This window comes from Anser anser, assembly GCF_964211835.1.
Source record: "Anser anser genome assembly, chromosome: 3".
NCBI lineage: Eukaryota > Metazoa > Chordata > Aves > Anseriformes > Anatidae > Anser > Anser anser.
The window spans coordinates 88,096,601-88,120,090 of record NC_139722.1 but is presented as its reverse complement, the minus strand read 5'-3'; the positions used below and the strand labels follow the sequence as shown (position 1 = coordinate 88,120,090).

Below are 23,490 nucleotides of genomic sequence, written 5' to 3'. Positions count from 1 at the left end.
ATAAGCAGACCGAACTGCCAATACACAGCACTCCTAAGATAACGGAAACAGGAGATCTGAATTCCTGGCTTTGCAATAAATGACAGATGGATACGTTATCCAGGACTCTGCTATCCCGAAGTCAAAACTGTTACTGAATAATGACAAATACCTGTTCTGAACAGCAGCCTGTACGGCGCCCTCAGCTCCCGCACCGAGTACAGCCAGACCTGCCGGGATGCTGGGCGCACACACACCAAACCGCGCACCCTTTCGCTTCTGCCCACCTCGGAGCTGTCTGTGGTCTCTGGCTCCGCACGGCTGTGAGCTGCTGAGGAACGTGCAAGCCCTAGAACCAAGCCGCATGTTTACACCAAAACAGAGGAAGAGAGATTTCTCTAGAGAGCAGCACTGCAACACCACCACAAGGTGGATCATGAGGTGATGACAGCAGCGCTCTTGGAGGTTGGACTCACGGTGGTGCCACAAATAGCAGATGTAAAGGGAAGTGACAGCAGCATCTTTATTACCGAGGTTGTCCTATTAATTGCAGAAATGACAGACATGTCCAAAAACCAGTGTTTTATTGTCCTTGATAATTAGCAATAAGTTCACTATAGCTTTTCTGGACAATAGGCAGTATGCACCTGAGGAGATTGGAGATCTCCTCCTCAGAGATCTGCACGTGGGAGATCTTCAAAAGCAGCCTGGACATGGTCCTGGGCAGCCTGCTCTGCGTGTCCCTGCTTGAGCAGGGCTTGGACCAGGTGCCTCCAGAGGGCCCTGCCAACCTCAGCTGTTCTATGATGTTGTGATCTATACTCTCAATTCACACCGAAAAAGCATCTCAGGTCTAAACTTGCTTTTGTTTGTCGCGTTTAGGAAAAGCGGAAATCTCAGTCAGGTCAGTGCTACTTACTAAGGCAGGTAGGGATGGCAGATATTTGGAAAGCACCTCATGCTTCAGAGGGACAAGGTCCTTTTGAAAGCTGCAGACTTTCACAAATGCACAAAGGTCATGAGATACTACGGCACCTACCACATTTTTGAGAGGTTCCACCACAGTCTAGTTGTCCCTGGAGAATAACTGATCCAGGTTCAAACATTAGCTGTGATCTCAGAAAACATTTTGATTGCTTTCCACACATCTATTTATTCATCACCAAAGCAGATCCGTTTCTTAAAAAGCCTATTCATATGCAATTATAGCTTTGGTATATAAAAAAGCACGAGAGCGGGTGGTTTCATAGGATCAAAGTATTGCCTTAAATGGCATAAGTATCTGTAACAAGATAATGCCCCAAGTGAGTCTAATGCATTTGCTTTCTTTTAATATTATACAATATTCAAACAAAGAATAGCCAGGCCTAATGGCCCATTAAATAGATAATACTGAGCAGCAATAAATTTTTCTGCAATTCATTTAACATCCTCAGTACAACTTAACTGGGTATGAATAAGATTATAATACTTATTTCCATTGCAATGGACATTTAAAACATAACACACAGAATAAACATTTATCTTAAAATAAAGGAAACCATTAATATAGCATATCCACTACATCAAAAAATCTTCACACTTTACAGCAGACTGAAGAAACCAATGGAGAAGAATAATTTCTAGGAAAATGATGAAAAGTTCTACTTTACTTGCCTCTAATGTGAAGGCATTCCCGCTGTGATTCTTACCACGACTCAACTAGGAATTCCTATCCTGAAGTGCTTGCAAACATCACGTTTGCATGAGGCAAAACAAACACTTGAGAAAAACGACAGCCACTTGAAAAAAAAAAACAACACAACAACCCCAAACCAGTTGTAAATCGCACACTGACAGATAGGTATGATCCTGGCTTTTGTACTATGAAGGAATCTGCACATAGCTGTTCTTAATCCATCCTCTGTACTTCATTTCTCATTTACTCGACTTGCTTCATTTCAGGACTTGTCTTGAATTTCAATCAAGACCCACAAAAGTATCACTTTCTCAAACTACTTTTTGTATGTGCAGTTTCTTTTACTTTTGAACAAAGCACACGACTGCCTTTCTGCCTTTGTTGAAGGAAACGAGGGTGTGCTGGTAGCAGCCACAGAAGGCACCCCTGGAAAACTCCTTCCAATTTACAGCCATTTCTTTTGTTTTCTTGAAGAGCTCTGCCAGGCAGACATGAGAGGCATGGTCACGAATGCACATTTAAAAGGAAACCACTGAAAAGAAAAAGGCATTCTATAGAGAGTGCACAATCTAGAAACAAGAAATGTAAAGTTAAACTTAAAAATTCCTGCAAATGGTTACAAGTATGGCTTACATTTAATAGATCAGAAGAGGGGAAAAACAGTTTAAAACTTTAACAAATTGATTTCGATAATCCAAGATAAATTTGAATTCTGATTCTGCAATAACGCTCATCTCCCATGCCAAGAGGTTTGCTTCTTGCATGGGGCAGAGTTCCAGTGACCCAAGAAACTCCTCTAAGTTTTATTTCCTGGTTTGGTTTGGATCTACTTTTCTCCTTTTTCAGTTAGACTTTATATCTTCCTAGAAAGATGAAGTGTTTTTTTTTTTTTCCTTCAGTATTTATCAAATCCTGCATCTATTTTAAGTAATGTGAAAGAAAACCACTAACAGTTATGTAGAGCAACTCATCTATTTACATCATACAAAAAGCTGAAAACTTTCTACAGTGTAACTGAACCTCCCCTGCAAAAACAAAAACAAGAAAATACCTTTGTATTCCAAGAATCTTTTATTTTTATAGTAGTAAAGTTTAAAAGACACTGGTCTCATGAATTTAAAAAGCTAAAAGTAGATAAGACATTCTCATTACCACTCCACTTATTACTAACTCTAAGTCCAATGTTAAGATCATGACTGCAGTACAACACAGACCTGCCACTGATTTTTAACCTCCAAATCATTTACCAACAGCTCTCAAAGTTCTGTCAATTTTATACCATTCCTAAAATATGCTTAGTAATTAATGAGGATGTATTTTTGATGCTACAGTATGTTATTCAAACCTAAAAACCACAGCTGTGATTAAATGGAAGATTTCGGGATCTCATTCTCCTATTAAAGACTTTCAGTAGCAAGAAACACCACTGCTCAAAAATGCCACACAAAAGAAACACTAATTTTGTATTTTTAATTAAAACCTTCAGACACAGCCTTGTGGCCACAGGTACTGCCAAGTGTACGTGTGAGACACGGTGTTTCCAACAGGGCCCCTCTTCTTCCTCCTCTTTCTAAATATTTTACAAGTGCAGGCGTCCCTCAGCCCCTTTCACCGCATCTTCTCAAACATATGATCTATGAATGCAGTCCATGCTGCAGGCGATAGTGTCAGTTCCAAATGCGTCATGCTCTACTGCCTCTTGATTTTCTGTTTCACAATCAACCCAGAGCAAGCATCTTTTATAATAAGCCTAATTAGCACCCTATGTTCTGCTCCATTTTCATAGAAAAAAAGGATTGCCTACAGAATGCTTCAAAATCAGAGATCTTTAAGAAATCATTAGCCTTAGGGCAAAAATAAAACCAAAGTTTTCTAAATATTGTCATCTTGTAATCATTTAATTAGCCTGACTTTTACTTCACTTTTCATTATGGGAATGACACAAACATTTTCACAGTACCATTTTTGATTATACATATTAAAAAAGGCATCAGAAAAGACTAGTCTTTTTGCAATAGGAGGAGGGGTTAAACCTCATTTTGGAAGCCTGCTCGCAGCTACTGAGTTTGAAACCCTGTGCCAGAGCAGAGTAAAACAATGCAAGAAGGGGGTAGGTGGGTGTGTGCCTCCCAGCATGTGCAATGTCAGGCTCCAGGTTGATTATGATTATTATTCTTATTCTGATCCAGCCCTAAGTCCTTGCTCCTATAGTGTCAGCACCAAGCTCATTATCAGTCCAAAAAAAAAAAAATAAAATCAAATGTCAGAAAATGGAAAGAGAAATTAGAAATTACTTATTGGGACTGCACTCAATCAATAGTATGACTTCCACACTGTGTTTTTTTTCCCTTGTCTCAAAAAGACAGAACTGGCAAAGGGATGAGAGGTGACTGAACAATCGAGCTTCTGCACTATGTAAAATGAAACAAATGAAGACTTGGCAGCCTCAGTGACTAATGAAGTGTATGATAAAGTTTTTCTAAATTATTAGTAAAAAAAAAAAAAAGAACATGAATAGGGCTGATGGGTGCATTAAAAGGACTAGGCATGCCATTAGAAGACTGCAAATTGTGAAAGAGCAGCAGTATGCATTACACAACGCATCGCTGTTGAACTTTGGAAGAGCTTAGCACTAAATGCTGTGGCATCAAATATTGTTACAGGTTCAAAAGTAATTGGGTAAAGTCATGTAAGAACAGGGCACCGAGGACTAAATGAGGTGACACAAGCCCTGGCCACGCAGCAGGAATAGCAGGGCGGCACTGGTATGTTAGCCCCACTCCTGTAATTCTCCCGTAGGCAACTCTCATTGTCCCCTAATGGTGATAAAAATAACAGGCTAACAAACGTGGGCTGTCTTGGCACTGCTGCTCTTGTAAGCTTCTTCTAGGAAATGCGGAAAACCCAACATGTTAACTGCAGCAGAAAAAGGAAACAGTGTATTTCAATTACAGAGGCAAAATGCATTGCTCAAGCCGGTCAGTCATCTCGAGTTAGTGCAGGAACGCTGCTCAAGGGACCAGACCATTGCTCTGAACTATTTCTGTTTCACTTAACTTTTCACCAAAGTCAAATATGCTTTAAATATAAGTATTTTCAGGAAAGTTTTGTTTACTAGTGAAGTTGAACAATGTTACTCACTTAAAAACTTGTCATAAATACATCCATGAACCCAGAAAAAAAAACAAAAAAAAACACCTTTGCCAGAAGCACGAGCTATTATTTCATGAAGCCAGTGCGTACAGCTGAATAAACAGACAATTTCCTTTGTTTTGAAAGGAGCGGGAAAAAGAAACCCAACTGATATGAAAGATATAAAAGAGAATCTCAGCTTTTAAAGCATAAGCGACTACTAAAACCATGCGTTATCCACAGAATTGCAGATATTACAACTTCCATGCCACACTCAAATCCCAGATAATGGAACCCATTAGAGATACTCCTCTCAGCCATTAATACTTCAAATAGTCTTAAAAAGGCAGTCAGTCAGTGAAGGGATGTTTCTTGGAGGCTACAGAGCCATCTAACATGGGTAGTGGGAAACATATTACCAAGTAAGAATAATTAATGAAAACTAAAATTGAAACATTCCACATTCAATTTTGTTTTGGCTTTCATTTGCTGTTTGCTTGCTTTGTTTTTAAATGGTGCAGTAAGCATCAGTGTAGAAGGGATTTAACCAAAGTACTGCAGAGGAAACTCCTCCTGCCACTGGATCCAACACTCTAGCTTCCAAAAATCTCCCCTCCCAAAGATCACTGGATTTACCCAGTATCAGTTCTTTAAAACCAACAAAATACGAAGAAAAGCAAGTAAAGGATAAAGCTCTAACCAAATGATGTTTGCATCCAAATCTAGAAAACAAGTATAAGGAAGCATCAACGTAAAGCTGCAGGATAGCTTTAGATTATCCAACAAATATACACAAGGATATATTATCAGTGATGATAAAAGAAAAAGATAGAAGGAAATATATATAAGGGCAATCAGTGAGTGCTTAAGAATGAAGGTTTTTTGCCTGGTAGAGGATGAAAAAACCCTCCATTATTAATACACCTCTTTGCTATGGCATTTAATAAGATAAAAAAGACCAATAATTTATATTTGAAGTAGACATAATGAAATAAATCTAATACTAGAGGTAAGCTAAAAGGATAAAATTAATTTTCTACTTAACCAAGGAGGTAAGAAAAACATTTTTCCTCAGAGAAATTACCTGACTTAAACAAATAGCCTGTGGACTGAAACTTTCTTGACAAATAACTAAGTAAATAAATAAAAATCAATAAAAGTCACCCCATGTTAAGCCTGTTTGAGTTCTGATGCAATCAAATTCTTGCACTTAACACAGTAACTGTATTTGTTGGCCCATTCATTTGCTGCAAGCTCAGATGGCACATTGCAAGTCTGTTACTAGAGCACAAAATACATGCTTCCCCCCCTTTTGAATTCCTAAATCACAAACCATTAAGTTAAGCAAGATAACTGAAGTTAATTCTCAAGTGCTGAAGCTAATTCTCAAGTGCAGGCACTCCACAGAGATGAAAGGAAAGGTATTACTGCTCTGACAACATAAAGCATGATTTTTGAGGAAGTTAATCTGGCTTTCATCATCCCTGCACTGGGAGAAGGAATAGTGATTTCACTATTTTTGGCAAGCCGAGTGGGCAAGCAGCCACCTTGAAATGGTCCTCAGTCTGACTGTTACCCCTTCCAGCCCATAAAACAGTCACTAGTATTTTAGGGTAAGATGGGAATTGAAAATTAGATGGAAATCTGCCATTTCATAGCACATGCTGCAGAAATCAACATGGAAATTCAAAATTAGATAGTGAAGGATTACTTTTTTTTTTTTCTTTTTTAAAGACATTACTTCAGCAGATGGAAAAAGGCCAAGACTCACGTCTTCTCTTCAAACTACTAGACCATCAGCAGAGGATACCAACATTCCCATGGGAATGGGGTGAGGTGCAGTTACCGTGCTTCGCGGCAAACTTTCTGTACGATTGGGCATACCTACCAGATCATGCCCTCAGGTGACAGCAAGGAGACTGCCTTATTCTGCCTTAAATATCCAAACATTTTGCTTGGCCAAGATGGCAAGAGCCTTTGTGGATCATCCCCTAACTCAAAAAAAAACCCAACATATGCTTTTGTTAATAAAGAATACTAGCTTGAGGTTGTCCTCAGAGAGGACAAGAAGATATGAGCACTATTAAAAACCCAGAGTGTGTGTGTTGAAGTAAGCTATCATAGATGAACTCGTTTTCTAGACTAGCTGCTTCAACTACAGAGATGTCTCCTGTGACCTCCACTCAATACTACAAATACACTCAGATTAAGAAAGGAGGTACTATGACAGTGCCTGCATATGAATATAGGAAATGCCAGATATGCTTATAACATTTTATTTTTAAAAAGAGGAGAGAAAACGAGACTACACACAAAGGACAGATGTGACAGTGAGACTTACTGCCTGGAATAATCAAGACCTATCACTTCACCAAACAAATGAGACTTTCAGCTGCTGAAATGAAAGCCAGCGCCCCGTGTTGCACTACGTTCCTCTTCAAATGCACGCTGAGCCACGTGCCTCTGAACTGTTAAAACTCTGCCCTTTGAGTACAGCGAACTCTTTCTCAGGAAAGATGAAGTAAAATATCTAAAACTAACCATGGCAAGGTGCTCACTACATGAACAGAAAGAAATCTTGTTCAATTATGCTACCTACATGATTGATTAAGCCACTAATATAGAAAAAAGACAAAAAAACTTTGAAAATGCATTGTTTACTGTCCTTTGGGGAGTCTCTTGTGGATACCAATAAGAGACTCATGGCCCAGTAAGCACTTATGGTGCCTTTAGCAATAAGGAGCAGGACAGGAGAATAAAACTGAAGGAAGGAAGTGGCTCCAACATTTCTGCAATATTATATGGACCTACAGGACACCTAGTGTGATGTCGTAGTCCTCTGATGCAATGGTCTCTTTTCAAAAAAGCACTGAGGCTGTAGGTGATGAAAGGCATCTTAAATTCTTAATGCCTCCAGTAAAAATCAGTGAATGTGTTGGCAGCACGTGGCAGACAGCAGTGCAATCTATTCCAGACAGCCAGCACTCATACTCCCAGCCACATTTACCAAGTCTAAATGAAACCATTGGAGATGTACAGTCTGACTGAAGTAAAATAAGAAAAAATGGGAGCCCCAATAATAGTTACTATGGAAACCTTGAAAGATGCAATGTGGTACCTCAAATTTTAAATGTCCTGTCAAATGTCTTTACCAATTACAGTGCTGAGGGAAAACATTTAGTAGTTAGAGGCTCCCAGTCTTCTCCTATAGGCAGGGATATACCGACCTCCTATAGAGCAGTTTTGGCTTCCAATTAATGAAGTGAAAAAAGGAACTGCTGGATGAAACACTCATGGGCCTTAGCAGTGAGATAAAATGGACCAGGAAAGCTTAAGGATAGACTCTCTCCACTTTAAACAAGGCAGAAACTCTACTGCCATATCCCTTGAACAGTCTCATCAGTGACCTGTATCAGTTTTTGTAAATTAAACAGATATCACAAGCCAGTGAAGAGAGAATTTCATGGAACACTTACAGCCAAAACCAAATACTTTTGAACACAACAGCTCCTACCTTTTATTTCTCAAGTGAATAACCCAAAACAAAAGTACAGAAACTAACTTCAGTAATGAAATGAACACCAGCTGCATCTCAAGTATGATTTGTTAGCTTCTACACATCCTTCTATCAAGGAAGCTTATTAAAAAAGATAACTCATCTTTGGAAGGCAAACACCACAATTTAGTTTCCTTTTACATAAAACATATTGCACAGCAGAGTGCAAGGCATCAAGGTCTGCCAGAAAAATATACCTCACATTAGTACCAGAAGAGTAATGTTTAAGCAGATCCAAAGGGGATATAAAAAAAAATTACAGGTTCTTGGCAGACAGATACAAATCCATAAGTAGTCTGTTGCTCGTGCTTCAAGACAATCATACTATCCTGTAACCACAGAGGTCCAGAACTTCATATTGGTCTCCAGATGAGAGAGCAACCTTGTTTACTTATGCAATCAGGATTGTCCTGTAAAGAACCTTCAGGAACTTAAGTCATTTGGAAAAAACTCTGTGATTTAAGGCACACAAAAACAAACAGACAAAAAAAAAAAAACAAACTGAAACAAAACAACACTCAATTCCAGAGAACCGTTTTTCTGAAAAATACTCCACAGAAATTAGGCAGCAAATGGATAGGCAAAAAGCAGAAAGAACAAGGTGCGATGTGAGAAGCCCCACTGAAATCCTGCCTTAACCCCTTCTATCTCTCAGCTGTTAAGTTTTCAACCATCTTGCCCACAATACTCCCTTCCTTATGGAAAAATCTAACATGCACTTTAGTTCACTGTGATCTAGTGAGCGGGGCCAGAGGTTGCAAGTTAGTTTGAAGTATGTTCCACATATACAGCTGCAGAAGTCATCAGCAGCTGTGTAAATCAGTGCAAAGCTCTGCAGTTAATGGTCTGATGTTCAAAAGCAATCTACAACAACGTGCAGTACAGGAACAGATAAAGATTGAAGTAAAAGTTACAATCGCTCAGTGAGCTTTGCTAAATAATAATTTCTTGGAAAAAAAAATTCATTAGCTCTTTGGAGCTAGTAAGATATAGTCTTTAAACAACTAAGCGCCTTATTTGCCACACAATCCAGTACCTAATTAGAAATGAAAGCCGGGATGCACTATTCCTCATAACAGTAACATCTTTAATTCTCCATACCATGTTTTGATACATACTTCTTAATGACTCCCTATAAATTACAATAACGTTCTGCAACACAGTTGAGTGAGAAGCACAACTTTACAATTGTTTCTTTCATAAATATTGGGTATTATTAAGCATTCAAGTGAATAATCAGTTTTGATATTTTCAAAAATATCTGTTCATGAAGTTCTACTCCAAAAGCACTATCTACTACAAAATAACCTGATACCTTAAGTGCTTTTAAAAGACAGTAAGCATATGTTCATATTCTTTTGCAACAGAAAATAAGAGATTTCATGAGGAGAATATCACGGTCTTGTTCCAAAACCATTTACAACTAAGGATGAAAAACCAGAGGAAAGAGATGTAGCAAGAGGTGCTGTGATTGGTGGTATCTCCCAGATTTCTTTTTTGTTTGTTTTTTAAAAAGAGCAGTCATCTGGAAACTCATACGGACAAGATTTGTTCTTACTCACCAGGGGAGATGCTTTAATGCCTTTGGAGAAAGAGGTATTTGTTTTGGTACTGTTCTCCAAGAGCTGGACTAGGATCAGTTCTCACTGCTCTCCTGGCTTGCCCATGAGAAGGGCCCAATATTCACTTAACAGATTCCTCTAACACAACAAAATTTATAAACATGACAGCTCAAAAATGTGGTACTTGAAAGCCTTAATTATCCTCCTGAAGCATGCAGCCTACACTCAAACCAATTTGAAGAAACAGTCCCCAGTACTTTTGACAAAAAAACTCTGGAGCTGCAAAGAACAGCACTGAATCATCATTGAAGCATCTTAAAATTAACTAATCACTTTTTAAAGGTACAACCCCATATAAGAGATTCTTTTTGATATAAGCAAAGATAAAAATGAAGATGCCTGACGTCCTATGTGAGATGAGAAACAACAACAAAAAACCTCGTCTTTGCTCCATCATTCCTTTCCACCACATTCAGACCACACCTGGGGCTGAAACCCTCACCTCTACCCCTCAGCAGCATTCATCAGTCACTGACTCCTGAGTTGTTTCCATTCATCAAGAGAGCGATTAAAATAGTTCCCCCCAACCCAATATAGGACGTATCACTCGACACCCTCCAAAAGCAGGCTGGCTGAGCTAGCAAACTTACCACTTGATAAAATACTGGTATGCATTCTGACCATATCCACGGACAGCAAAGCAGCAGTTGATCTTGGCTGCTGCTAAGAGAAGTTGGTGTCAAAAAAGGCTGTGGCAGAAGAACTGGTATTACTCCCAGGGTCGAACTACTTTGGGTGGCATTTATAAAGCTTTAATTGATTTCTTAATGTAGAACTATTTTAAAGCAAGTGTGAGAGATTACAACAAGCAAGTTTCAGGTGAGTGAAGACTGATATGTGGGAACAAACTAGAATAATTTATGTAGTTAGCTCTGAGAGAATTCTGTATTTTTCCAAGGATATTCTCAATCAGTAACTAAGTTACAAGCTCAGAAAAGAAAAGTCACTGAAGTTCCTCAGTCAGAAGAAAAATTATTACACGATGTAGATGCATAGGTGAAGAGTAAACATCATCCAATCAGTGGTAAGAGGAAACACACGAAAGAGCTGTGAATGAGAGCAATAACGAATCTAAAAGCAACTTGCACTGCTACAGACGCAGGATCTGAGTTCTTTTTTTCTCAACAGGGTAAATAAAGACTTGGAAAACCATCTCAAACTAACCGCACCATCCATCACTGCTGACTCAAAGGCATTGCTCGTCACCTACATCATAAAAAAAAAAGCTAGGAACTCCCACAAAATAAATAAAAAAACACACAACAGTAGCTGTGGGTAGTTCCCATGAGAATTAAAAAAACAAAACCCCAAAAAACCTAAGGAAGGAGGATGAAGTGGCATGGATATCCCCTTCTAGCTCATGTTAGGCTAACCAGTTCATCTTAATTATTGCATGTCCCAACAGACACAACTTTGCTCTGTTGTTCTGCAATTCAAACCAAAAAAGTGTCAGATCTCATAAGGGCTTATGGAGTTCATGGAGGTCATCACAGAAGAAAACCACAATGCACTACCTACAGGATGCATTTGCTACTGCATTTCAAGCATTTTTCTGCATCTTCGGGAAAACACAGAACAACTACAAGAGAAAACAATCTTCATGGATAAATGATGTATGAATGATCTTTTGGATTTTGTTACAGCTTCCTAACCTGAATAGATTTTTAAGTCTAGACATTTTTTAATTTTTTTCTTTCCATTTTCTCCTTCCAATTTTTCTTTACGTTCTGCTATAATTAGCAATCTTTTACAGAGCATTTGCTCTCTGTAAGGGCAAGCAATATGTGACTCAAAATATGCATTTTTAATGAAGATATAGCATACAGGATTATCTTAGAGTACATGAAAATCAAAATTGTATTAATCCATAAAAATGAGTGAGGAAAAAAAGAAAAATTATACCTTGGTTAAGAGTTCTTGTTTCTTTTGTAAGTGTGATGTTATGAGTGTAACACATTACCCACAGCAGTAGTGTATAGCAGGATAATGATCATCTGAAGTCCAAGACCGTAAATCATTGAATCTATACCACTGAGTCTTTACAAGACGGCCTGGCAACCCCCTCTTGTAGTATGAATATCTTTAGAATATGACATATATTTGTATTGCCTGAGGTCTATTTCCATGCAATACAAATGCTCAAACATCAGCAGTAATGAACAGAATGACCTCCAATCAACAGAATTTGCTCTGCTCTGGGATGCTACATAAATTAGATGCCAAAGTCTTACCAAGTGCTTTAAAGCTTTGCCTAAATGGAAATAACAATTCAATTTAGTATATTTCTGGATACCAAACCCAATTAGTATGTAATTTAATGTTCAGCCCAAAACAGGTGCTTTTATTACTGACTCACATAAGATGTACTGACTCTAATGCTACTTTACATAAAATATCTCCCCAATCTTCCAGATACAATCAAATACGATGCATAAATCAAGGCCTTTTCAAATCAAGCCTGTATTACTCACTTGAGTCCACGTGAAAAATCCCATGTGAAATTTTCTCTTCCCATTGGAGATGCATTGTAGCTATAAGGAAATTATTTTTAAATACCAGCTTTCACCCCATACAGATGAACTCCTCGAGGTTCCTGTAATTAAGAAACGTTAGCACTGACACTTTTTTCTACTTCTTTTTTCCCCTTGAAACAGCAACTCTTTGACAGCACTGACAACTGAGGCAGCTACTGCCCCATCCCTCTTACTGTGCTGTGCTGTTGAACTATTTTTGGCTGGGTCTGTTCTCAAAACCATGGCATTTCTGCACAGACATGCACCTCAATACAAAGGAAGGACGGACGGGCCATCAAACCAAGGTCCAGGCAAATGCTGGATCTGAATCATTGTGCAGGAGCTGTCACTCCCCCTCAACTGCTTGCAGAGGGAGCCTAGAGAGATTTGTTTCCCTGGGTTTGTGCAGCCCCTGAAGTGTCAGCTGCATCACAACTCTTTAAACGGAAGACTGGTATGAGAGCTCAACCATGGCAAAAAACAGGCCAAGAAATACTTTGTGAGTCTTTTGCTGCTCTCTGCAGATACGTCTTAATTAGCTGGTTATTGGCAGTGCAGCTGCTGAATTTACTTCGTTGTCACCACTTACGCTTGACAATATTGCACAAAATTCTTCTGCTGACCTTGAATCCTTTAAACCAAGTCATATTAAATTGACAAGGTGACAGATTCCTACCCTCCAAGTAGATCATTAATCTTTAAATAAAAGATGCACATTGCACAGTTTCTCTCCTTTCACAATGGGTTTGGTTTTTAACATGTGAGGGTTAATACGATGTAATGGCTTAAATATTAGATTAGTTAGGTGCTTTCAGCAACGTGAATGGTCAGAATACACAGGTGAAATTTTCCTCATTTTTCAATCTCTAAATGGATCTAAAAGAATACAGAAATACGTTCAAGATACTTTGACAGGAAACAATTCCAGGAACAGCCGAAGCTGCAGCAGGCTTTCAGAATAAAGCTTAAAAGGAAAGCCGATATATACATACTAGAATATATTTTAAGGAAGCTCTGCTGGAGAGATTGAAACTAATACTTTAAACCTTTCATCTAGAGTCAAACAGTTTCACTGAGGCAATACTAAACTCAGGATAAGGGGCAAATCAAGTACCAGTACCACACCATGCACGGTACTTCAATCACGGTATTTAACATTAAGATAACACACATGTAAAATGTGAACTTTTGCCTAGCACTAAGAAACCAAGAAAACGAGTGTACTTGAACACTTCAGAAAAATGATGAAAATATTTAATATGTGAATAAATTAATTTGAAATTGGAAGCATTTAAAAGCAATGATTTTCCCCTCTTTTGCTTTCTATAAAAGCTCACAAAGATTACTGAAAACTGAATTTCAAACAATGCTTTTTAATTTCTAAAATATGCTGTTCTGGAAAGTGATTGAGGTTTCCAGTTACATTCCTACTGGTTGAATTCAATGTAATTATGATTTTTCATACGCATAAGCTTTTTTGAGCTTTGGAACTTTGAAGTGGTTGATTTTGCAAAGGCTTTTTTGAAGTAGGCTTTTCAATATAGTTAAAACGTATTTTCCTTCATATCAAGAAACCATGCACTGTTTCAAGAAAAACACATTGTATTATTAGCCTTCATAGAACAAAGTGACTGAATAAAATCATTCGAAGCACAGCTACCTGCAGAGGTAATTAGAAATGTGGTTTATCCTCTGTAGAGACTGGGAAGAAGAGAGCTTCCCCCTCCCTCTGCAGTGGCACAGGCGAAAAAACCTCTCTGATTTACCTAGGAAGAATCTGAGTTACTGCTTCCTGCGAAATCAGAACAGGAGCATTTGTCTGCAAGTCTGTGCTTTCATTAATTACGCACCAACCTGCATTCTTCGGTGGTGAATACAAAAAGGGAAAGCCTTAGAAGCAGCATTTCCCTTAGAAACAATTGCCTGTCAAACAAAGCATAAAAAGACAAAAGGCAGAAACACTGTTTCAGCTTGAATGCCTTAATGTCACTATTTGTCATGCAGCACTTCATCAGAAAACCCCGAAGTACAGTTAACTCCACTCCTCGTCACGCCGCACACTTTCGCTGCTGTTGCAGGATGAAAATGTGCCCGGCCTGACAATGAACCAGCAGAGCCAGCGCACATTGTTATGCAACTCGCCGTCTGCAAGGGTGCCTCGTAGCTCCTTCTTTATTCAGCGAGTGCCAAGTGCATGTTTAATCAATGTCACAGCTCGCCACAGTGTGCAACTAAAGCCGCTGTCATTCCTCTCTTCAGATTTGTCGGGCTAAGTTATGCAATGCTCCGAAGAATACCTTGGAATTATTTGCAGAGCCTCTGAATGCAGGTGTGTGACAGCGTTTACACGGCCGCCACTGGAACAGGCTCCTTCTTCTCAGCCCTTCTCAGCCTGGACTAAAATGACATAGTGTGACTGCACGTAGCGCGCTGCATTCGGAATTACAGCATGGCAACGTGAGAAGCCTCTTCAGACGGCTGCCACTGAGAGTAAATCAAAGGCTGGTGGGTTTTTTTGAAGTCTTAATAAATAACTAAATACAATTGAATAAAGCAGGAGCTGTTTCTTTTTCTTTTTTTTCTTTTTTTTTTTTTTTTTTTTTTTTTAAGGCAAAACCAAACAGGATGCATGTCGTTGCTTTGCATCATCCAGGAAAAAAAAATCCTCATTTTAATGAGAATTAGTCAACAGTGAGGACCATTACCAGAAAGGGTTTTTCTGTTTTTGACTACACTTGGCATTAGTGGATTACTGAGGCAGAAGGCCAGTCATTTGGAAGATTCAGTAACGTTATTATCCTCGCCGTTAAACTTCTTCCTCAAGGAACTGTTCATGCTCCTATCTGGTCTGTCTGAGTGAGGAGAGCAGCCCCTTCATGAAGATAAAAGCCTGGTTTGCCACTGAATCTACGAGTAAGAAGCATGTCTGATGACATTTTATTCCTGATGCAATGTAGGGTAAGAAACATCTTTTTTTTTTTATTGTTACCTTTCTAAGTATGAGATATGCTCTGAGCTGGTGGCTTTAATTCGACTCACAGCAGAAATAGGTTTATCATCAATGATTAAAGATGTTTGCCAGGAGAGAAAAACGCTGTAGCACTATAAAATGTGATTGCAAAGCTTCACTAAACGTGAGTTATCTGAACTAGCAGAAAGCCCAATCAAATTTTAGTTTAAGATTAGAATTTTCTGATCAGGAAGGCTAAAATAGCAGAGCAAATTATATATAATGTTAACATTTCAGCTGCCAAACAACATAATTTTACATGGGATATATTTCTAGAGGATATTTGACTGTAAATTAAGAGTACAAGAACAGCTAAGTAATAGAGATGACCTGTCAACCTCACTTTTGCAACAGAAAAGGTAATAAATCATACACGCATCTGTAAATATCTATCTGAAGTCCTTAAACTGCACAGTATTTTGCTACTATGGAAGTACTACCATCCTTTGGCATACTGCAGTAATAAGCATATATAATAGTAATAACCTTTATATTTGAAGAGACAGACGTTTTCTGTTTAGTGTTTACTGTTGCATGGATGCCCAAAAGCTGATCTATTAAACAAGTAAAAGGGTAAGACCTCACCTGCAATTGCCTGCTTATGGCTCACTGGTCAAAACAGACTGAGATATTGTGTTAGAGGCATATTTTCCGTGTTCGGAAGCAGCAGACATGAATATTTGCAACTGGTTTTGTACTGTGACAGTGAAATATTTAACAGCTGAAAATTCACATCATCTCCCCAGGCATTTCAGAGCATTCGACAATGCCCACATACCTGCTTTCATCTATTTGATGTTTCAGAAAGAAACAAATTAGCTGGCTAAGACAAATTTTAAATTTCTTTTATAATCAAGCATATTAATTAACTTGAAGCATCAAGCTATTTTTCACTTCTACCTGATCTGCATCTACAGAACGATTACTTCTAACACCTACATGTCCATACATAAAGAAAACAAAAGATGAATACAACTCAAACACAGAAATAATAAATATTTTGTAAAGAAGTACAGAATTGCATTTAAAAACATCAAAGCTTGCACGTTCGTCAGACCAGATTTACCATTTGCTTTCTTTCTTCTAGCTAGCTGCCAGAATACTGGTGAAGATATTTGCAGGAAAAATGGGAACCTCTGCCATCACAACACTGGAGGATGTAAAAAGGCGAGAGGAGAAGGAGGAAAAAGAAGAATCTATTCTAGCACTGCTTGGAATTATTGGAACTGTGCTCAATTTATTTGTTATTGTTTTTGTGTACATCTACACTACGCTTTGATGGCATTTGTGAACATCAATTGCATAGCGCACAGTGCAAAGACCAGCGACAGTAAGGATGATTTCTAAATTTAAAGCAAAAAACCAAACCAAAACAGTCTGACAATATTATCAATAACATTCCAGAGCAAAGTGCCTGGCTAAGGGCACTGCAACAATGACTGCTAAATGTATCTGTGAGCCCAGCTAGGGTGCTAAATTATGTAAATGAAGACAGACAATATTCAATTTCTCACTGATAACAGATGAAAGCCTAATAGTGGAACCCGAGACAGCACTATTTTATTGCCAACAAACACGCAAGGCACAAGAAATATAAGCAGAAAAACAGTGAGAACAATCAGAACACAGAAAGAGATTAATTAAATATACGAATACATACAAGCAAGCCCCGTGATGCTTTCTGTAGTTTTGTGCAATATGTCTCTTCATAGCTGAGACCCGAAAACAGACAAAAGTGTTTTATTTTTAAATCACTATAATTTAGGCTTAAAATCTACACTGATATGTAATAAGTGTGGAAACAGGAACACTGTTATACCAAAAAATTGTAATACAATAAGTAAAATTTTAACTACTAGCTATATTCTGCAGCATTTTTGTTAGTCTTGTGGAAAGCTGGAAAAGGTTAGAGTTTTCTTGCCTTTATTGAATCTGTATTTGAAATCATGCTATATTGATGACGTGCTTTTCTAATTAAAAATCCTTTAAAGTGGTGTAAAAAAGTAAAGAAGAGTTTTAGTACTTCTTTTAAGAAATATTAAAAATTACAATGATACTGTAATACATATTCTCCAAAGGAAAAAAAAAAGTAAATTACATTTTCCATATCGCTGATTTTAGAATGTGTTTAATGTAAGTCAAATACAACTTCCATGTTTTTATCCTGTTGCTTATTTTCAAGTAAAATAAAATGTATCACAAAGGATTCCTGGTTTTGTATGGAAAACAGCCTAACAGCATTTCCCAGAAGAACATATTCTCTCTGGACCAGGTCCTTTCCTTTTTGTACGGCTAATGGTTTAGGCCCAGAATTGCAACTCTCATGCATACTTCATGGTACATACCATTAGTCTACTGAAATTCATTGAACTATTTCTATGTTTCAAATTAAGGCCAAGTATGGCTTTGAATTAAACCCAAAGCTGCAGACAGTCTGAGATCATAGAAATTTTTGTATACATGAATATATCCCACATATTTCTTCTAATAGAAAAGCTACTTTTGAGAGCTTAGGATTAAAAATACAACAGAGAAAACACACAAACACACACACAAAGGCGGGGGGGGAGGCTAATAACTACTGTTCTTGTATTACATGTGCCACAAGAAGAACAGAGGAGTTGCATTTCTGAAAGTCAGCTCTGCAAAGCTAAATCCATCCCTCCATAAAAATGACAGCAAATAAATACATCTATTGTATGGATAACAGCTTATTACTGTATAGAACCTCATAACTACTTAACCACCTGAGCCTTTGAAAACCATTTCTTAACAAGCAAATGCATAGACTAAGGTCAGGGATCTTTAACAGAAAGAATTTGGCAGTGGTATTTCAGTCAGTTACAAAAACTATACTATAACACACTGATTTATAGACGAATGAGGTGGAAGATGGTATATTCTGGTTTTGCTACTCTGAGTCAATACTGGCTCATCTAGAAGAAATGACAAACAGAGCTAAGGCTGCACTGGAAGGGAACGTGCAGACAAGAAAACTTATTCACTGTCTGTAGTCTACAGAAAATCTCTGGTGTTGTATATTAATTTTCAGTATATGAAGCACCAAAGTATTCTGTAAAACTAAGACGTATTGAAAAGGATCCATGTGGGTTATTCATGTTTATTTAGAACTACAGAATACAGTATTTTTTTAATGTACTGCTTATACAGCGTATCTGTGGATAATATCACATTAATCTCATAACACAAGGTTATTTGAGATGGGGTTTAAAATTAGAAGTTAGAAGAACCTGAAAACTCAACAGAAGTTCAGGTAGAAACTACTGTTTATTTTGATCCTGAAGTTGTTTAAAACTTTCCAATTCTGTGAAATAAACAAACACTTGCATTTCATGTCATTTCAGTGCATAACACTTCTCCAAATTGTGACTTGATCAGTATATCAACACTGGAGTGAGATACCGCACCTTTTTTTGTAAGCATCTCAACAGCACAACAGATAAAAAGCATTCCCAAAGTTAGAACCACCCGTGGCAGAGGTCCAGGATCACTGCTTTACCAATGAATGAGTTCATTAACATTAATGAAAACTAGCAGAGTTTTTAATTTGGGTAATTATATACTGTCTACCTAAACTGTCATTATGCTTCTGATTTTGCATATTATAAAGGCCTTATCTTTTTGAAGGGAGGTACAGGGTAACATGATCACAAGGATTGCCCCTGCATATGAGTTATATTTTGTTTCGAAACAGAAGTCTGATATCATCTCTTAAATCTTACATCTCTGTGCTCATGCAGACCTAAATCTAGTTTTACTTCAAGAAGCTCTGATTTACAGATCCAGTGTTTATACCTTTAATGAAATATATGCATAAGAATCAAAAAAAAAATATTAGCAGCAATACCTCTTATTAGATACTGTCAGGGAAAAGCAGAATTTCATGAAGATTCAATGCTTACACTGCAGTAGTACTTTCACACCTTCGTCAGATTGTGAATAAAGACGTGGAGACGTGGTACTCTTAGATGAATGAACTCAATGTACCAACTTCAGAGCCCCATTAGGGAACACAGGCTTCCGAAAGTACTCAGCCTTGTCAGTCCGGCAGAAACAGAGTACTTTGCAAAGAGCAAACCAACACCGCATAATGCCTTGAGGACAAGTATGATTAATACAAAATAAATACTTCAGCAGGAAATCTAGTGCAATTCAACCTCTAAGGTGAGGAAGATAGGCATGAAAAGAATAGACAAAGCCTCAAACACTGGATTGTTACAAAGTGGAGCAGGCTGTGCAAAAAATCTTTTTCGTAAAACCTTCCCATAGAAATACATCTCTCCTCAGCAGTCAAACCCACGAAGACTGAGCTGGATCTAACACCACAAGCTATGCTAACCACATCAGGTGGAATCTTTGTCCACTGAAGAAGGAAAGGAGACGAAGAGGTGAGCACGTGAAGAAAGGGCTGCAAGAAAATGCCAGCTAAAACGCACCGCACGACCTGCTTCCTGTAAGCCTGGGAATTCCAGCAAATAATTCAAGCAGAATTCTGTGACTTGCCATGACGTTTGTCTTCCAGGAAAGAGGTGGTAACAAATCGCTCTCCTGGGCTTTAAACAAGGTTAAGTCATCTTGGGGCTTGCTAGATACTGGTTTAGGGACAAACCAGTGTGACTGCATTTCTAAGTAAGAAGAATCTACCTATTACTGTCGTGCTTTACTCTCTCCCTCTTGGTAAATAATAGCTTGTATTAACCTTCATAAACCTAGGTCCACCAATCAAGTAACTGACTTTTATCAGCAAAGTCTAGAGCTTCTAGATAACCACGTACTTCAGTTAGAATCTGATGGTCATGTTTGCTGGGAACCTCTTGTAGGGTGCAAATTTTATTGCTGAGCATTGTGTTCAAGGAGAGAAATGTTCACGTTGGAAGTTCTTAAAAGATAATTAGTTCAAATGAAACATCACATATACAAGACAGCAGTGAAAAGGTTTTTGCATGATAGCTTTGGGTGCGAAATGTGCATAAATGCTCAGTAATGAATACATGCTAGATATTCCGTGACACAGAAGTTCAGAATTACATCAATTTTACAAATGTAAACATGAATTAAGTCTTTAGGAATGCACACAAGTGTAGTAAGAAAAATCTTGCCATGCTACAGTGACAAACTTGTTTTCATTTATGAAATGGAAGATATCAAAGACCCCAATAATGCCATAAGATATGACACAAAGGAAAAAATGTTCAAGAAACAGGGTGAGGATCACAGCAGATATTCTTCCTTGTGACTAGTGCTATGATCTGTCTTGTGCAATACGGAAAAGTCCTTCATAGACAGATAAACCTTCCTTCTGGGCAAGAAAAAAAGCAATTATGAAAATTAATGCAAGTGGTCAGTTCACAATTTTCAAGGACTTCACAATCACCTTACTCTGATGTAGATGAAGCCGCAGAATGTGACAGAGCAATCTGGTTTGCAAAGATCTGCTTCAAGGTGAGGTTTCTAAGTGATTAGATGATACGCAAGCACTATTCATCTGATTAATATTCCTGTTATCTAGATTGCTCTAGATAAAAATCTAGTCCAATTGTTATCTGTATGTTTTGGACAAATTGAGCAGGGATGGCAAAACATATTTAAAGCAGTAAAAACCCTAGATAAATTTCTAAGCATATCAAAGGCTAATTTTATATACTACTGATACTGGACCTGTTCAAGAATTTTGCCAAAACAACTTTGCAAGCAGGATGTAGCATACCTGTAGCTAGCTGAACATGTGTGAACACACTACTAAATTATCATCAATACCAAAATACCTACAATGTTGTATCGGGATGGTGCTATCAGCCTACTGTGCAATAAAGGGACACAGCAAACCCAGACTCTTCATTGCATATATTTCTTTATACAAAAAAGTTCCCCACATAATTTTATGCATATGGAGAGGTATATGTGAAGATCACCGTTATTTCAATGATCTCCAGCAAAACAAAATCTACCAAAAGCATACCTCCAGCATAAGGGTAACCTTTAACTGGTCCCACAAGCATCCACTCAAGTCTCAGAAAGTTACAGAGTTGCTGAAAATTGCTATTTTCTGTCAGCAGTTTCCTCAGCACAGCCTGTTCCTGATGGGGTGCCAGAACCCGGGAACACTCCATTAGCATTCTGCGTGCAGTGTCCTAATTTCTCAGTCCAGCAAGTTACAAGAAAAATACAGTTACCTGCTTTTTCCACATGAAAGTACAGTTGATAGCAGAAGGTACACTGGTCTGAAAACTAGAAGGCCATGTTCATGAGCTTTACTAACACTATTTCCTTTTCTACTCCTACTTGGTAGGCATTCAGCCCTATCTCCATTAGAGAATAGCTAAGAATTCAAGCTGGAGAAGACCTTTTGATTTAATTTCAACCTAACACAAATGACTCAAATCTGTTCTAATACATCACACTAGCCTTCAAGATGTAATTAAAAACAAGTCAAAACTTCCACATTTCCAATGTTTCAGCTATAAATACATTAGTTAAGGTAATTTTTCAGTCCCAGGGACATTGCACCAGAGCTTAACACTGCTCCAGAGCTTCTCAAGTTCCATGTCTCTTGCAACAGCCAGGCTCTCTCTGTCAGCTAAATTTCCCAACACCCTGCTATTGACATCTAGAACCCCAGCATCACCTGCAACTCACACTGAATGTGAGAACTGTCTGCTTTTGAACTAAACAGCAATTACGGCATTGGAATTACGCCTGGCTATCACTGAGACAAACCATTTTCAGGGGCTACTTTCAAACTAAATGCATCTGACTCAAACATTCATGATGAGAAGGCATTCTTTCCAGAAGTCGTACCTACTTCCCCATTTCCCTCTCCTACTGGTATCCTATTATGCTTTCAAAGACAAGCTTGACTGATACAAGCCTGCAAAACTTTTTTTTTTTTTTTTAAAATCTAGAAGAACATTGATAATTATAGTTTTAGGTAGAGAATGTTGATCAAATACAGCAGGAGGCTTTCAAGACTATATTGCTTGGATCAATGCATTAAGATGCAAACCTTGAGATTTTACAGTTCTAAATTCCAATAGAAATAATCTCAGCCTTTGCAAATTTGGAACTATAGTAGGTAATGGCGTTTCTCTAAAGAGAAAGGTTTTGATTTGCTCTAACATTAGCTTAGCTGCCACTTTAAGAGCTACACATCCATTTATGAAAACGCAAGAAGCATCTACGTTGTTCCCTCTGTACTAATTGTTAATTCACAGCCATAACATTGGAATATCCTGACAGCCACCATAGCAGTAGTCCAATAAAAGAAAACATTGAAAACAAACATTTCTCACTGAGCCTGTTCCTTTTCTTTGTGCTTTGGGAAAACAAACTGTCTCTGAAAGCTGAACTAGTCCCAACTTCTCTCTACTAACCACATATCTCATCTCTTCTATCAGTATCTTCCCCAGTTAAAGGTGACTTATACAGACACATTTTTCTATTGAAAACAGCAAAAACCAATTTCAACAGCTGTGATTCATCTACAACTCTGAACCAACGGTTTCATCCTTTAGATAACAGAGTATTTCTGCTAGGTCTTTCTATGACTTTTCATTTCTACCTCAACAACAGACGATTTTACGAATGTCTGTGAAAAAGATTACTTTTCTTTATTGTTTCACTTTATCATTTATTTTATTGTTTTACATTAGATTTTCATTTGCAATAATGAGCCTGGTGTATAAGCTATGTAGTTCATTTTCCTCACTGTAATACGTGCAAAACAGAACCGACAGATTCATCACAAAATCAGGGAGATGTGTCAAACCGTGAACTGGCAAGTAAAATATCTTTGTGTTTTTATTTTTACTTTAAGACCCCAGCAGACTTTTTGAACTACTTCTACTCCATCATACAAGATTATGTAACGCCCTAGTTACCACAGATTAAAAGAGCCACACGCTTGTTTTAGTCCTGTGTAGTTTTGTGGCCACTTAAGACACAGATTTCTCTTTTACCTCTGGAGAGGAAACATACCATGT

General features: G+C 38.0%; 1 protein-coding gene and 1 long non-coding RNA gene across 8 annotated transcripts in view; one reads left to right on the top strand and one right to left on the bottom strand.

The window, feature by feature from the left end:
• BIRC6 (baculoviral IAP repeat containing 6) overlaps window positions 1-23,490 on the bottom strand; it is a 178,948-nt gene that overhangs the window by 26,747 nt on the left and 128,711 nt on the right. The gene's annotated exons all lie outside the window — the stretch shown is intronic.
• Window positions 158-17,693, top strand: LOC310896614. The gene is made up of 2 exons (XR_014581667.1): window positions 158-15,438; window positions 16,578-17,693. It is a non-coding gene; the product is annotated as an uncharacterized lncRNA (long non-coding RNA).